Raw genomic sequence first — 16,220 nt, 5'->3', positions numbered from 1 at the left:
CGAGCAATTTTTGCCTCTAAAATACACGAGAACAACCAGAAACCAGGAAAGTAAATTTACTTTCATTACAAAACCTCCCAGGGTTTTACTAAGTGTGTTTGCTGGGGGTGGTTACTCCCATAACACGCCTCTCCCTGCTCAAGTTCCCAACATCCTTCTCCTTGCAGTGCCTTTCCAAGCCTCCACAAACACCCAGCCCAGCCTCTCCATCCTGCCCCAGCATTCCACTGGCATGGGGCTGATTAGCTGTTCCCCTGCTGCTGCAGGAAAATGCTGCAGAGTGGCTGATGGATATATCCAGGGTGGGAAGGGAGGCAGCTTCTGCAGCCATCCATAGACTCAACTCATTTCAATTGCTGGCTGGCTGCAACCTCAGAGGAGCAGAAAAAAGGGAAAGAAAAAGGCCTTTTCTTTCCTTTTTATTTTTTCTTTCCTTTTTTTTTTTTTTTAAGGATATTAATTTGGGTTTATCATCTGCTATGGCAAAGTGAACGACTGGATCCTAACACAACCCCCAGGATCACATGTGATAAAACCTAAGACATATATTTCCCAACAAAAATAATGTAACAGCATCAGGTTCTCTTTCCTCTGGAGCATCCACTCTTGATCAGCAAACACCAGAGATCCTTTCTGATGATGACTAACCTATCAGAAGCATGAAAAGGGAATTTGTTTAAAATAAATGAACGAGGACAGAACAGTGAATATATTGCACTGCAGCGCTCGAGAAGCAGCTAAATATTCCTGCAGAACAGATTTGCTGAAATTCTGACAGTCAGATGAGGAGAGGTGACCAAACCTTGCAAGCAAGTGAATTGAGGCTGTTTCTATGTCCTGACTCTGAGCTGTCTGGGTTCACCATGAAGTGGTGCAAAAATATTTTTTAGGGACACATCTTTTCCTTTAATATAGAGGCAAAAAAGAAGGAAATAAAAATATAGGCTAGCAGATCACATCTCCCACACATCTTCCTTTCATATATTCTGAGTTTGGCTTAACTTTGTTATTTGAAACATTATATTTAACTTTTTGAGTAAAACTACACATGTAAAATGAGTTGGGTGTGGGGAGTAGGATCTCTGCTAATAGAGGGAAGATCATGCTACAGGGGCAGTGATGACTGGTGCAATTTAAACCATTCCAACAAACCTGCACAAGTAACAACCACCTGGATAATGTCACATAGCTTGGCTTGAGAAACAAAACTTTGCTATTTTGAGAAAGGAGCAGTTCTTGTTTCTTTTAATATTTGCAAAAGCACATTTCAGTTGCAGCTGTCTGGCAAGTGAAGTCCTGTCTGCACACAACAAAACTAATTCCTCAGGAAAATCCATCCAGCTGTTCTTATCAGAATAACCTACCTTAGAGGCTTTGTGAGCACAAAGAGTTTATATTCCCAGATAAAGTGGGGGATATTCTCTTTATGTGGGGATATTCTCACTCAACCTTGTAGTACATCAACTTCCCCTAGAGACAACCACTTTGTAGAAGAAAGAAAAGCCCCAAGAGGACCAGAAGTGCCAGCTGAGTGAGTCTAGAAGTGAGTCTAGAAGTGAAAAGCTGGTTCTGCTTCAAAATCTAGGCTATCTAAGCAACTTCTCATGGACAATATTGCCACAGGTAAGACAGCAGGAGAGAGATGGTAAATTAAAGTGTGGAGAAAGCAGTCCCTTCATCCCAATCATCAGCCATTTAACTCTCAGAATTTTCACTTGCTCAGTAACATTTTGTTCCGTACACCCAACAAAACAAGTCCCACTTGTGCTGCCTGGTTGACACTGCAGGATAGTAATGACATCACCAAAAGTACAACTGCATCCATTTTTCTTAGATAATAGTTGTTTTTAGATCAAATACAAATTGCAGGGGTTTAGCCTTTCCATTATGTAATTTAATTGTCATTCCTCTCCCTCCTTTACACAGAAAAAAGATAAATGTCCTTTTGGTTTCTGAATTTGTATCCTTGAGGCAGACAAAGCGTGGATGAACATATTAAACACTGGAGCTTGTTGTGTCCTGGTGAGAACCAGTGGATCATTTTCTTTGCATCTTCTGACCTGCTATAGAAATCTATAACACATTAATCATCTCTAAACTCAATCCCAGTGTGAGGTGGGAGCAGAGTAATTTACTGTGTCTGCGTCAGATTTTTATTTCATCAGGCTTTTATACAGCTCAGTGGAAGAAATGAATACTTATAAGCTTAACAGGGATGTATTTCTGGTGAGGCCATGTTACTCTTACCCAAATGTAGGAATGAATAACTAAGTCTCTCTAAAGTAAGCATCCCTTGTATAATAAATCCTAAACTCAGTCATGCCATAAATTGAACTAATTAAATTAGAGATGTTTCTTCCCCAATATACAACAGATATGTAAGCACTGAGACAGCAGAGGGATGTTCATAATCTCAATACCTACACAGATTAGCTAAAACTGACTCATTCCTGGATAAAATCAGTGATCAAATGGATTAACCACATGCTGGAACTTTTGGAATAAATCCTCCATCTTCTTTATTCACGATGAGTTGTACTTCTAAAAGCTGTGTGTTACAGCCTGGATGCTCTATCCAATTACTTCCTTCAGAGTTGGTGGTACCATCTAATACACAAGGGACAGAATGTCACTGTTTTACCCAACCTGTAAGGCTGTGTGGTGCACAGAAAGCTTACAGGGATGTGGCATTCCTTGAATCCCTGCCATTTTCTATATTCACCATTTTTTATTTTGCCTGGTGGTTTCAGTTCTTGCTGAGAGACTATGTAATGATACCATAAAGGGTCAAGTCCTCATTTGGCTCTTCTAAAATTACTGAAGAGTCCAGCCAGGAACACTGGAAAGGGATGTCACAAGTGCCTGTTCTTACCTTCTCTTCCCTTAAGCCATAAGAACAATTTTGATGCCAAGATTCAAAGTTAGCAATGTTCCTGTTTAAAAAATAAATAAATGCTTAAAATATTTCCACAGGCGGTTCTGTGCATGTTTCACCTTCTCCTACAAATCAAACCCAGATATGTGGGGGTGGGGGAATGTTGGGCAGAGACCAAGCAAAAAAGTGATTTAACTGATTCAGGAAGCTCTGAAGGCAGAGGGGGGGGGCTGAACTGCAGAGACTGCAGCTGCGGCTCCAGGTACCCTCTGTGATATACACAATCCATTTATTCCTCATCATTCAGGCTTTCCATAAACAGGCAGGACAACCAGTTCTGTACTTATAATAATAATAATAACTGGGCTTTCTCACAGTGTCCATATTTACTTCACATACCTTGGAATGGAACAGACTCACGTGACTTAATCACCAGCTCTAAACACATTTTTTTTACTGCTACTTCCCTACTTCAGCAATTTTCTGTTATTTAAAGTGCTGAATGGAAGTGAAACAAATACATGCATGAGCAAAAAAAAAAACCCAATGCCTCTTCCAGCCATCAATACACGCTGGCAAATACACAACTGTAATAATGGGCACATTATATATTCCTAATGTTTCTCATTAATCAAATCTTGTTTGTATTAGAAGAAGGAAATAACTGTATCCAAATTAACTTGCCAATATGATAGCCATTAATAACACCATAGAGTGAAGACTCATGCAATGCAATTATGGTACCAAAGTAATAGTGGTACAAACACAAAACATGATATTGTTGATACAAAGAGTGAAACAATATCATTGTCAGCTGCATATATTTTTGCAGGTGCTTAATCCTCTATTTATAATTCCTTAAAATTAAAGATATCCATAGTCCACTCCACAGCCCAGACAGAGGGTCAGATGTGATTTGCAGAGAGAGACTGATCCTGGAGGTGGTTCCTCAGGATCCTGAGAAGAGTTGAGGGCTGGGTTAGTGTCATAGTTTGACTCCCAAAAATCCAAGAAAGGCTAGAAAGGCTCGAGTGGTGGAGGGATTTCACTGCCATAAGCCAACAAAGAAGGAAACAAAACTTGTAAGTAAGGATCATTATTTCAGGGGGAACACTAGGAGGGACTTGAGAATCTCTGCTTTACTTAGACAGTTTGTTGCACATCTTCAGTCCAGTTATCAAAGCTGAACATTCCATAATCTGAGCTCCAGAGGCCACTTGCAGCCATTCCTGGGACTCCAGATCTCCCATTCTCCAACATTTCAGCACAGAGCAGAATCATAGAATCAAAGCCCCCTAAAATCAGAGTCCACCTCTTAACTCAGCACTGCCAAGCCCACCACTAAGCCATGACCCCACGTGCCACATCTACACGTCTTTGGACTAAAAGAAGGAATAGATTCCATTAGTATTAAAAAAATGGTAATTTTTCACAGCTACACTAGATTTTTAGTATAGTTTCCCAAGGATACAGTGTTTATACATTCTTTCTGTTAGAGTTTCTGCACAAGTCTATAAACCCTCTTCTCCAGCAGTTTCTGAACACACACTGACTGATTTTAAATCAGTGTGATGGAAGGGTAGGGGGTCTCAGATATAACTATATCCCAACATGAGAGATGGATGAGAAGAGAGCTTTCCTAACTGCCCCTAATAGAATACTGAGGGAGAGGCTGTGCTATGAACACATCTATTATTCATGTGCCTGATGCTCCACGAAAGCTGGAAAAGCTTTTGCATGGCACAACCCTGCAGGAAACCAAGCCTTGTTAGTTTGCTGCTCAGAGGATATTTGCTTATTCCAACCTCGTTATCAGTGGAAACACTGCAGACTTATCTACTTTTTCCAAATCCACGTGTGTGACTCGAAGGTTTTGGCGTTTGGCCACAGCTGGCAGGGGATGGAAGCAACGGGAATGAGCCTGAAACAACAGCAAGACTGTTCCCCACTCTGTGACCACTCAGTTCACTTGCCATGGTTAAAACCAAAGCCAAACAAGACTAAAAAGAGGCAAGCTTCTAGGAAGCTTAATTATCCTAAAAATACTTACAGTTTTACCAAGTATTTTAGGACTTAATTCAAACTACTCACGTGGCCCTCACTGGAGGCAGTGCAGCTTTTTCAGAATGCTTTAGGAACAAGAGAATTTACTCTGTAGATATTCTCTGAAGAAAATATGATTATCCCAGCTGGGAAAGGACAACATAAGTCTCCTGTGCTACTCTGACACATGATAATCAGTGTCTCACACCCAAACAAAGGGCTCTACCAGAGGTCAATACTCAAAACTTTTAGTCAGGGAAGAATCTTGACCACCTGATGCTAAGATTTCACTGAGGGCACAGGTATCACTTGATAGGCCTGCTATTGCTCCTCTGTTTTTCACTCCTGCTGCCATAGTGGTAAGGGAGGAATGGCTGGGATGGCCTGGAAATACTGTGTTAGTTGTAGACATTTATCTGACAGTAGCACAGAAAAGCAGTGTCAAAACAGGTCTGAAAAATTATCCCATGATAAGAAGCGAAGATGTGATTTAAAAATTGTCTTATTTTGGGTATATGAGCTGAATTCTTGCTATAGATCAGTCAGAAGCCACATTTTTAGGAATTCTTGAAGGCAGAAGAAACTACAAACATGGTATTTTGTGGTTTGTTGAGGCTTCTTTTTTTTTTAAGACTATAAAATTTAAAAAGGAGATATTTCAAAGTAGCCACTAAGAGATGGATTTTGCCACCTTTCCATATCCCAGCCATTAAAATGCAGTTTTTACCACCTTTCCATATCCCAGAACTACTCAAAAAGTAAAATGCAGTTACTCCTGAGCAAAATTCCAGTTAAAAAAAACCCACAACATAAAAATCAAACAACCCCCCAAATTACATCATGATATTTATGCCAATAAAAAGGACACCACAAATCTCCAGCTTTTCTTGGCTTGGAAGCTGAAGCTCAGGGTCAGCAAACAATAGCAGGTGGATTCCCACTTGTGGTTAAATGCACTCTCTGACAGGCTGCAGGTCCCTGCTTTGCCTCGGAATTAAATGTTTATTTGCCTGTTGAAAACGTTCCCGTTTGCATAAGATACTTAAATATTGATTCATCCAAAAAGGCCAGACAGATAATTTTTCTATTGCCAGCCAAATAGATAAGTTGGAAGGCAGCCCAAAAGCAGTGTAAGAGAGGCTTTCATTAATATTTGCACATTTTTGTTGCACGTTTAACAATGTTAACCAAGGAGTCAAAGAGCACACAGCATAAAATACATCACAAGACATCCCCTCTCTGTCGAGGGATATGAAGGCTAAACCTCTATAACTAGGTGAAAGATTTTAGCAGGGCACAGCAGATCTTTGCTTAAGTGCATTCTCTGCTTTGAAACACCAGCCCTGAAAGTGTTTTATTTCTCGTGAAATAGGCCAGTCCTCACTGGAAGAAATGAAAACGCTGCTGCATAAAACATTTGTCCAAAACACAGTGCAGAAACGTGCAGGTCTATGATTCCCAGAGCTGAGAAATGTCAGTTTGCTGTTTATCTGTGCAGCTCACAGAGAATGGGAGTAAAAATGGGATGGAACAGAAGAACAGTACTTTAAACACAGTATCAGGCAATAGTCAGGCTATCTATATTAAAGTAAAGGTTATTTCTGTCTTCAAAATGCATTTCCTTCACCATATCTGCACGTACAGGCACCCATGGATGACATCTACTCAAAATTAATGGGGTCACCCAGAGCTTTAAGTAATAAGGAATATAAAGAAGTGCTGAAAGTTATTGTTATCCTGGTTAATGCACGCTAATATAACAATGTACTAAAAGCATTATTGATACATTAATGATACATCACTGATGTACTGATGTATGTGCTGAAGTTAATATTTTATTGTGTTTGACCATCTGCATTTATAAAAGTCTTCATGTCTCAGTCTGTGAGCAGAGCCCACACTGCTGGAACCCATGAGCACAACACATGGAAATGACTCTTCTGCAGCTTTTAAGTTACAAGTTGAAATGTTAAATCAAAGGGTCAAACACTGTTGAAAGCCCTAATAAAACCTTTTTTTCAGTAATGATTATATTCCTCCCCAGACACTGTAACAAAGGACTGGTCCTGCAAGTTAAAATGAGGTGATTTTTATTTGTTTCGGCCACTACACCCTTATTTTCTATTTATGAATAGAAAATAAGGGTTGGTTTTCTCTCAAGTGAACCCATCTATCTTGCTCAGCTCCTGCTGTGCTGGGATGAAAATAGGAGACCAGAGCAGAGAAAAAGTTTTCCTCACATTTTTAAACAAACAAATAAATAAATAAAAACTGCTTTAAAATCCAAGTTTTGATATTAGAATAGAAACGTTTAGATATTCACGTTACATACTAAATTTCAAGTTGCACATCTTGTTATTTTATTGTGGAGGATCTTCTGGGGAAAAAAAAAATCAGTGCATACTCTTGAATCTTAGATGTAATATAAAAATAGACATAATATGAAAAAGTTAATACCAATGTTGTCTGAAATACCCCCAATGAAGGCTTAACAGAAATTTCACTCTGTGCTGTGCCCTTATACAAAATACACAAAAGCTGCTCTCATTCAGGTGAGGATGTTCCCCACTGCACTAGAACATCCCAGTGTCCTTGTTTGGGTCAGGGACACAAAGTCCTGGTGGACTGAAAAATCTTTGGAATTGTATTTGCTTCAGGGTGTGAAAATGTACCCGTTCCACTCCTAAGCCATAATCTTTTCCCCCAGCACTGAGCACGGGGACAGGGACACATCAGCTCATGTCCCATCTGTGTCACCCCCAGCCAAAAGGGCTCGTTTCTCCCCCCACCCCCTGCCCTGGGCAGCAGCTCTGGGCACACCCTCTGCATTCCCTTGGTTCTTTCTGCAAAGTATGGTCACCTCCTCCTACACAGGGTGAGATTTATGGCCTTTCCTGTCCACTGTTCTTGCTTCGATCAATTTTGAATTTTACAGCAAGAAAGCTCCAAGAGGAGAACAACTTATGACAAGGAAGTCAGACAGTAACTGCAGTCATGGGTTTGATTCCCTTCTTTAGGGAAGCACAGAAAGGAATGTTTCACCCTCTTCCTGGTTGTCTCCAGAATCCAAACACTGATATAGGGCAGCTTATCCAGCTCTGGCAAAACAATTCCTTTTGAAGAGCTTTAAAATTAAATGTAAATTTAACTTACATTTAAATAATGACCTTTAATCCTGGGAAATGGGATTAAAGAGTAGAACAGATTTTCCCCATCAGGAATTACACATGGGGACCTCTGGCCCTCTCTGCTGCTCTGATTGCAGTGGATTTGCCTCATGTCCTTCCCAAATGCCTGACTTTTAGCAATCTCTCAGGAGCTGTAAACTGAGGTTAACTCACAGTGCATTTGTTTCCTACTTTGGATCTCCTCTTGGACCAAATTTGAAGATCAGCACCAACACAGCACCATTCCAAGGGCCCAGCCTTTTACATTCCTATGTTAATAGGTCTGACACATTATCTGGAATGTCACAAAACAAAACTCTAATGGATTTCATTTAAATAATTAAACAAAAAAAAAAAAGATATTTCCGACAGGAAGAATGCAGAATGAAAAGTCTCACCACCTTGAACTGCTTTCCAAAGTTCCCTCTATGATGTGTTTGCTACATTCCCAGAGGATACAACTGTCCTGCAGAGCATACATTTATTAGAGAGAGGAAAGGCACCCGAGCCTCCCACAGAATTCCACCCCGTATTTTTAATTCTTTAAGGTTTTTACTTGGAACAATTATTTCACAGCCCAAAGACCAACCCTTCCACCTCGAAATCCGCTTTTAAAAATAAAACTCAATCCTACCCCTGACTTTGTTTCGATGAGCTGAGATTTCACCTGCCTGATTTATCAGCCTTCCACAGAAGGCAACCCCGATGTTCTCACCCGCTTTGGGGGTGGGGAGTTCAATGAGAACAGTTTGTAGCAGGGTGTCTGAGCGGAGCCAGGTGACCCAGGGGCAGCATTCATTGTTTATTTATTGATGTGGATCTTTCCCGGGCGGTTGTTTGGAGACGCACACACAAAAATACAAAGCGCAGCCTCAGAGACTGTGCTGCAGAACGAGCAAGTATTTATCACCCCTCAGCCCCTCGCAGGAATGATCTTGGTTTTGGGGCTTAGAATCTCTCCCACAAACATGTGTCTGATGATTGGGTTGTACATTTATGCCAGCTAAGGTTTAGAGAATGTACTTCCTTTGTTGTCTTAAAGCTTCAAAAGTATTAAAAGTTACAAATGTCAGTCAGCAGATTCCAGCCCTGCAGAGATTGCTTTAACACTGGCCTGCTTGAATATTATAAATTAATCATTATATTAATCTTAAGAAAGTTAATGGAGTAGTTTTCTTGATTCTAACTCATGTGTTTCTTACACATAAGGGATAAAAATATGCTCACAGCTGTTGTGAATTTTAAGATCACTGATCTATTCAGAAGCAACACATTAGCAATGCCCTGTGCTTCGAAAGCAATTCCAGACCTGAGGAAAAACTCACAATCTCATTCACACACAAACAAACAAACAAACAAAAGTCCTCTCAAAAGGAAATGTTTATTTTATGGTCTAAGAAATCACTTTATAAAAAAAAAGAAATATTTTTACCCAGGCATCTCTTGAAAAACACGGAACGGTTTGTCCAGTGGAAGGTGGGGTGGGGGGAACAAAATGGGCTTTAAGGTCCCTTCCAACCCAAACCATTCTGGGATTCTGGGACTCAGAGCAAAGCCATGGATTTATAAGACATCCATTTGGAAAATTTGGTTTTATATTTGACTTATAGGAAGTCAAGACTTATAGAAGTGCAAAATAACTATGCAAGAAAACTCTCAATATACTCCGACTCCATACTCGACAATGGAGGCCTATCCACTGCAAGCACAGCAGCAGGGAGATGTGTAATAACCACATGGATATATGGTCATATGGATATATAACTGCTTTATGGAGAGAACAAGGTATTCTGGTCATTGGCAGATACCCCCTGTTCCAGTTTGCATATTCAAAGATCACATTCCCAGCTAAAATGATTGCACTCGAGTGAAACCACATTCATAACCCTTAACCCCAGAGTTTTTCTGGTGGATTTTTTTTTATTTGTGGGGGTTTTTTTCTGGTTTGGTTTTTTTTTAATGGATGCTTGGAAACTAAAACATCTTCAGCTTAAATGATTTGGATGAACAATTAATTGTCTGTTGCTCCCATAATGTGAGAATGCATCAGCATAGACTGTCAGTGTTTTGTGAAGGACAATAGAGCAGATAATGTTTAAATCTTTCTTAAAAGCAAATAACTCTGACTTGGCTAATTGATAAGCCCGGTGATTTCAATATAATTGAATGGAAATAAAGCAGTTAAGCGTTCAGGACCTCAATAACCTTCCTAAAAATCAATCTTCCTTTTAAACCAGCCTCCCAGCCATGCCTTAGATTTCACAGCTTTTAAGAACAAAACAATGCCTATAAAATGCCTGTGTGGTAAAAAATTGTTTAAAAAGATCAGACTTGGAAAACTTTATATAAACAAAGCTTAAAAAATCACCCAAACCCCCAAATCAATGTTTCACTGGGGAACTGGACACCCAATCTGATCCCTGCTGCCTGCACACGTGGGAGTGTCAAAGGATGACTGATTGCCCAGATGTCTGATGGTAAAGACCAATAGTTGCTTTAAAAGGAGACAGATTCATGGAAGCTCTTGGATCCAAATAGTTTATTGCTCTGTGCTCATCCTTTTGTTTAATGGCAGCTCTCAGAGTCACCCAGGCAATTACTCTTTAAGTTGACTTTCAAGTAACTTACTTGCCCATCACATGGCCTTTTAAAGATCCTGTTCAAAGCAGTATCTGCCTCTCCCAAAGTGTTTAAAATATGGGTGATGTCACACACTTCAGCCTGGGATGGGGGCACCTTGTAGGAGTTATGCACTAAGGAAACATCACAATTTCCTTGCAGCCTCTGGAGCAATCCTTGACCTCTGGGATTAACTACTTGTTGGAAATCTCTTAGATTTGTGTTGCTAATTTTGAAGGTCAAGAGTTACTAATATATTGCATTTCAGATAAATAAACCAACAGCTGTGGGCCCATCTCGAGGTACCTGACCTACCCAAACCTGAGTTTGCTGCAGTGGTCTGGAAATGCACATGCTTCTGTTATTATTTGATCATAATCCAAATATTCATCAGGTGCAGTAGGTAGGTTTCATTCCTCCACAGTTTCTGTAGTATCAAAGTACAGATTTTCTTATTTCATAATAAAGGCATAGCTGTCTTTTCCAGCTTCTGGTTAATTCAGTTATTCTCTCTACACCATCCTAAGTCTGTCCCTCACCTTCCTCCAGTTATGTGGGGAAAACGATAATTTTTGAACAGAACATTAAATTAGGAGAAACTTAAAGGAATAAAACCTCAACCTTTCATCCAATACCCTAAAAATAACCCGGTATGAAAGCCAGCTTGCTTTTTTCCCCCTCAGCACCTGATGTAAGAGGATGACAGCCCATGCCTGTGTCAGCTGTTTTTGCTGGAGCAGCCTGGCCTGAGCTCCAGGCTGGGTTGGTGGGTGTCACATGGGGGTGCAGAGTGCCCCTCCTGTGCCTGTCACACGCACACAGGCCCCAGGGCAGCTGTCAGCTCAGATCTGAGGGGCCCTTGCAGTGCACACACACAGCAGCCTGTGCTCTGCTCCACAAAGGTGCTTCTCCTGTCTGTTATTTACCAAAACCTGTAAAGCCTTGAAGTGGCTTCTTCCCAAGCTTTCCTCACGTTTATAATCATGTCTCAGCAGTACAGAATACACAGTGGTGGTTAAAACAAAGCTGGGATTAAACACAGCATCAGAGGCTTGGCAAGGAGTTTTAGCTGGGGTGATTCAGCTATCGTGGCTTGAAACCATGGTGACTGCATGATGGACAAGCTTGGTGGCACAGAAATGGGTAGATCTAAGGCACACAGTACCCCACTCCATTCACTAGTTGTGGAAACAGTAGCAAGAAAAGCAGAAAATGTCTTGCAACTCAAAAAAAAAAATAATTTAAAAAGCAGCAGTAAATCTCAGCCAGCCTTTCTTTCCCCTTATCTGCTTAGGAGCCAGGCACACCTCCTGTTGGTGCCACGTTACACTCTCTGCATCAATCATTGCCCTGAAACTGTCACCTTTTCCACCCAGTCACTCCCTTCACACACCACTAAGAGCTCCCTCTAAGGTAAGGCCACACCACTGGGTCAGGAAAGTGGAAATGCCACTTATCTGATCAGTGTTTGACGAGACAAGAAGCAAAACAGCCCAGTGGGAGCTGCAGGGAGCAGACAGGCTTGATGCACTGCTCTGAGGGAGGAAGATACACAGCAGATCTCATATCACAGCAAATTTGATATCAGATATTCAAACACTGCTTGTCTGTGCAGCAATACAGAGTGTACACACCACAGAGGTGAGAAGTTACTGTCAAACTCCAGCTTTCAGCAAAAATCCCCTCTTACCCCATCTATCCCAAGGGGCTCCATCCCCAGCTTGTCCTGCTCTCTCTGAACCATTGCAGTCCTGTTCCCTTCCACATTGAACCTCCCATCATCCAGTCCCCTCTCCTCAGCCGTGGATCTCTGTGTTCTCCAGAACAACTTCAGCTCTGTGGGCGTCAGATAAAACATTGTGTCTGTTTGCACTTCTTTGGAAGACTTAGAATCTCATTCTGCACTAAATCCCAAGCAAAGCCATCCCATTTAATGACATGTGTTCTTCCACGGGTCAAAGGGAGCTCAGAACGTTGGCTTTGCCCTGCTTATGTTATCAGGCTGTCAGCTATTCCCTCATTCCAGGTAAATGCCACAGATTAGGCTAAATTCCTCACTCAACCTGTGTTTACTTGGGCACTTTAATTCATCGTGAATCTCCGTTGCCACAGAAATAGCAAACAGGGAGTGTTTTATCTGCATCAGGCTGGAAACTCCTCCCTTGCTTCAGTCCTGCACAGAGGCCACAGAGACATATGGGTTTATACACGTTAATCAGGGTTCACAGTAAGCATAACACACAAAATAAAGGACATGCCACTCCCAGAGCTTAGATTTCAAGATGAAAACCTGATAACGTGATTTCAATGATTAAAAATCTGCTTGGCAAGGAAACCATACCAATTTTCACAGGTTTTTTTCTTTTCTCTTTTTTTTTTTTTTTAAATCCTACGAGAAATCTAACAAAAAAATCAGTGTACTAATTTCTCCACTTTTTCTTTTTTTTCATCTGCATTTTGTTTATACTTCATCAACACGAATAAGCAGCCAGTCCTTGGAGAAATAAGTGCTTTGGCTCCTTCAAAGTGAGTCAGAGCAGCTCAGCAGTCCATCGCTGTGTTACTCTAAGTGGCACATTGGCACCAGTGTCAGGTGCCCTTCCTGTGCCTGGAACAAGCACCTCTCCCATCAGATAAAAGTAGTTCCACTTCAACACAGGGGAAATCTGCAGTGTTTATTAAAATAGTGTCAAGTATTCTCCATCAAGTGCCAGTGAACAGCTTTATCATCTGAGTGACAAATATTGCAAAGAGCTGCAAGCAAAAACCAGTCAGATATTCTCCAAGGGATGCACCTTCTATCAATCTGTCCACTCTCATTATAAAAACTACTTCAGATATTTATATACAGGACATGGCTTTTTTTTTTTTCCAAACAGAAAGGCAAAGAAAGGGGAAGGCAAATAATGGGAAGGAAGACAATGGGCTCTGGAATCTATCTATTTCCTTGACATTTATTCAATAAAATATCTCAGAAGAAATGTGCTAAATATATATATATATTTATATAATTTCTTTTTTGTTCCTTTTTATGGCTTCAGAGTGCTTGGTTTCTGTTCTGTCCCCTCAATTTCTTTCCCCTAATTCCCTTCCCACTTTTCCCCCTCTTCCCTAAAGTGCAAGTGTGAGTGAGAGAAATGGAAGCTGCCTTTTCTCCTGGTCTGTTTACTCTGGAGTTGGATTTGGTGAAAATCACACCCTCAGTGAATTGCTGCCATGAGAATAACCAAGAACAGAGCACGAGATCACAGTTGCTGAGGGTATATCAAAGGAACACATTTCCTGAACACACAACTGAGGCCCTCTCCCCTGGGCACAAGGTCTAGAGATGTCCATTACTGGAACAAGAATAAGCCCCTGCTGTGAGTGAGACACAGAATTTGGTTCTAGGGAAAGAGTAAAAGCAAGATTAAAAACTATTCTGCTAACTCCTGTTCCACGGCCTTTCACATTTAAAGAACAAATCATGAAAACAGCAGCAGTTTCTAGACGAGACCAAAAGCTGTGGCAAGAGGGAGAAGAAATCCCCCCCCAGGGCACAGAAATAACTGGGAAGTTGCTTTGTGTGTCCCTAAGCAGGCCAAAGTTTTCTGCTGCTGCTCTGCACCTGGATTTTTGTTTTATCCAGACATCTGGGTGTGGGTCTGGAACAGCCCTTCATCCTTCTGTTTGGTCTTAAGTCAAAAAAAGTTAAAATCTCTCAGAACTGCAGGTAGGAGCAGACCTACCTAATCCCAACAGGCTTTTTTTTTCAGCAGGACTGATGGAAAGAATGACTTTGAATGAGACATAAAAACCTTCCCCCCAGTAATAAAGATTGATGAGTTCTAAAATGGATAAAGAGCTAAGTAATCTGGTATCATAACATCAGCTCTAACTCCTTTCACTTTCATCTCACTTCAGCACAGTGATGGGTAAAAGCTGAAATCAGTGCAGGCAATTAATGATCATTTCATGTCTGTCTAACATCCTGTTACAGCAAAACATCTTCCTGGTCCACATTTAATTGAAGTAGGTATGTTGGCTGATTGTTTTGATTGTCAGATGTTTGTTTTCAAACACCTAAAACACTTGGATATACAGAACTATTGCATCAGAAATCTGTTTGGGGCCGGATTTCTAAAATTAGTTTTAGGTGCTAAGTAATGCCTACATTTAATTTAGTACAATTCAAAAAGAGAGCATCACTGCCAAATTTCCATCAGTTTCTTAAATAAAACTGAATTCATGAACTGGAGTTAATAAATGGGCAGGGAACTAGAAGCAGATGGAGAAAGCTTCTGGGATCATTTTGAAATACAAGGTGAGTTTTGAAATCTTGAGAGAAGTTTGTCTATGTATTTTGGCACTTAAGTGTCAGATCTAGACCTTTACTAAAAATAAGCAGTGACTGTTCTCTAGCCAATTTGCAAACTGGGACACATCAAGCATCATTTCTCTTAAAAAAATATCTGCTTTCCAGATACCTTTCCCTCCCCAACAACTGTTGGGCAAAGAAAATGCCAGCAGGAGACAGCAGGTCAAGGACTCAGGAGCACTCAGCTGACTGGAGCTGCAGCAGGACTGGGTGTTCCAGCCCTATTTAGGAACTGGAGGGCAAAAATGGGGGCTGGAGCTGGACAGATAAGGAAACCAAGGGACAAATGTGTTGGGAATGTGTTTCACAAGGTCACCCAGCAGGCCAGCTGAGAAAGCAACCCACATATCCCAGTCCTGTCCTCCCATCAGGCTGTGTACCAGAATATTCATCTCACATGGAAATGTTCTCCCACACCCTCTTCCTCCTATAATTTTGTTTAACAACCTGCAGAAGTTACAGTGTATGTAATTCTCTGTAATATTTACAGCCTCTGGTTAAAACAATTGCAACCTATTAAAGTGTGTTATAACCTCACAAAAAATAACCTTGCACAAAAATCCTCCACAGCTTAGTATCCCTAAATCTTAACCAGGAAAGGTAATTGTTAGCAGCAGATTTCCATCTCTTCAAAGCATAAAAGAGTCAAACATCAGACAGCTATATTTCAGAGTGGAGACACACCAAGATAGAATGAGACTCCTGTAACCCCTGCAGTGTGAGGAAGATGAGGGTCAGGGACCCCAGACACAGTTCTGTGGTTGAACACAGAGAAGGGAAGGCACCACAGAACAAACAGTACCCAGGGAGATGCACCAGCCCAGCAAACATCCACCTGTTGGGAAAAAAAGAGTTCCTCTTGTATTCGCCGAGTCATGTGCTTCCCACCCCAGCAATATCTGCTTTTTCACTCCTTCAGAAACTTGTCATCATCAGTTTCTAGTCAGAAAGATTGGATTCTGATTACTTTGAAAATCCTGAAGGACAATGCACTGCGTGGTTCAGTGCACATGATTCAAGGAAGGACCATACAATATGCCCTCAGGTGTGGAAATGTTTAAGAAGCAGAATTTAATTCAGTATGGAAGGTGGGTAAACCAGAAACCATCTTAGAGCAGCCTCATCTACACTGCAATTATGGAGTTATATCTAACCTTGA

The 16,220-nt window shown here is 41.0% G+C and overlaps 1 protein-coding gene across 2 annotated transcripts in view; it reads right to left on the bottom strand.

Annotated features, from left to right (window-relative positions):
• SPOCK1 (SPARC (osteonectin), cwcv and kazal like domains proteoglycan 1) overlaps window positions 1–16,220 on the bottom strand; it is a 264,587-nt gene that overhangs the window by 197,878 nt on the left and 50,489 nt on the right. The window lies entirely within an intron of this gene.

The sequence above is a fragment of the Pipra filicauda genome, unplaced genomic scaffold (assembly GCF_003945595.2).
Source record: "Pipra filicauda isolate LSUMZ 115617 unplaced genomic scaffold, ASM394559v2 scaffold267_size1258537_pilon, whole genome shotgun sequence".
NCBI lineage: Eukaryota > Metazoa > Chordata > Aves > Passeriformes > Pipridae > Pipra > Pipra filicauda.
This window is presented reverse-complemented; position numbering and strand designations above follow the sequence as displayed.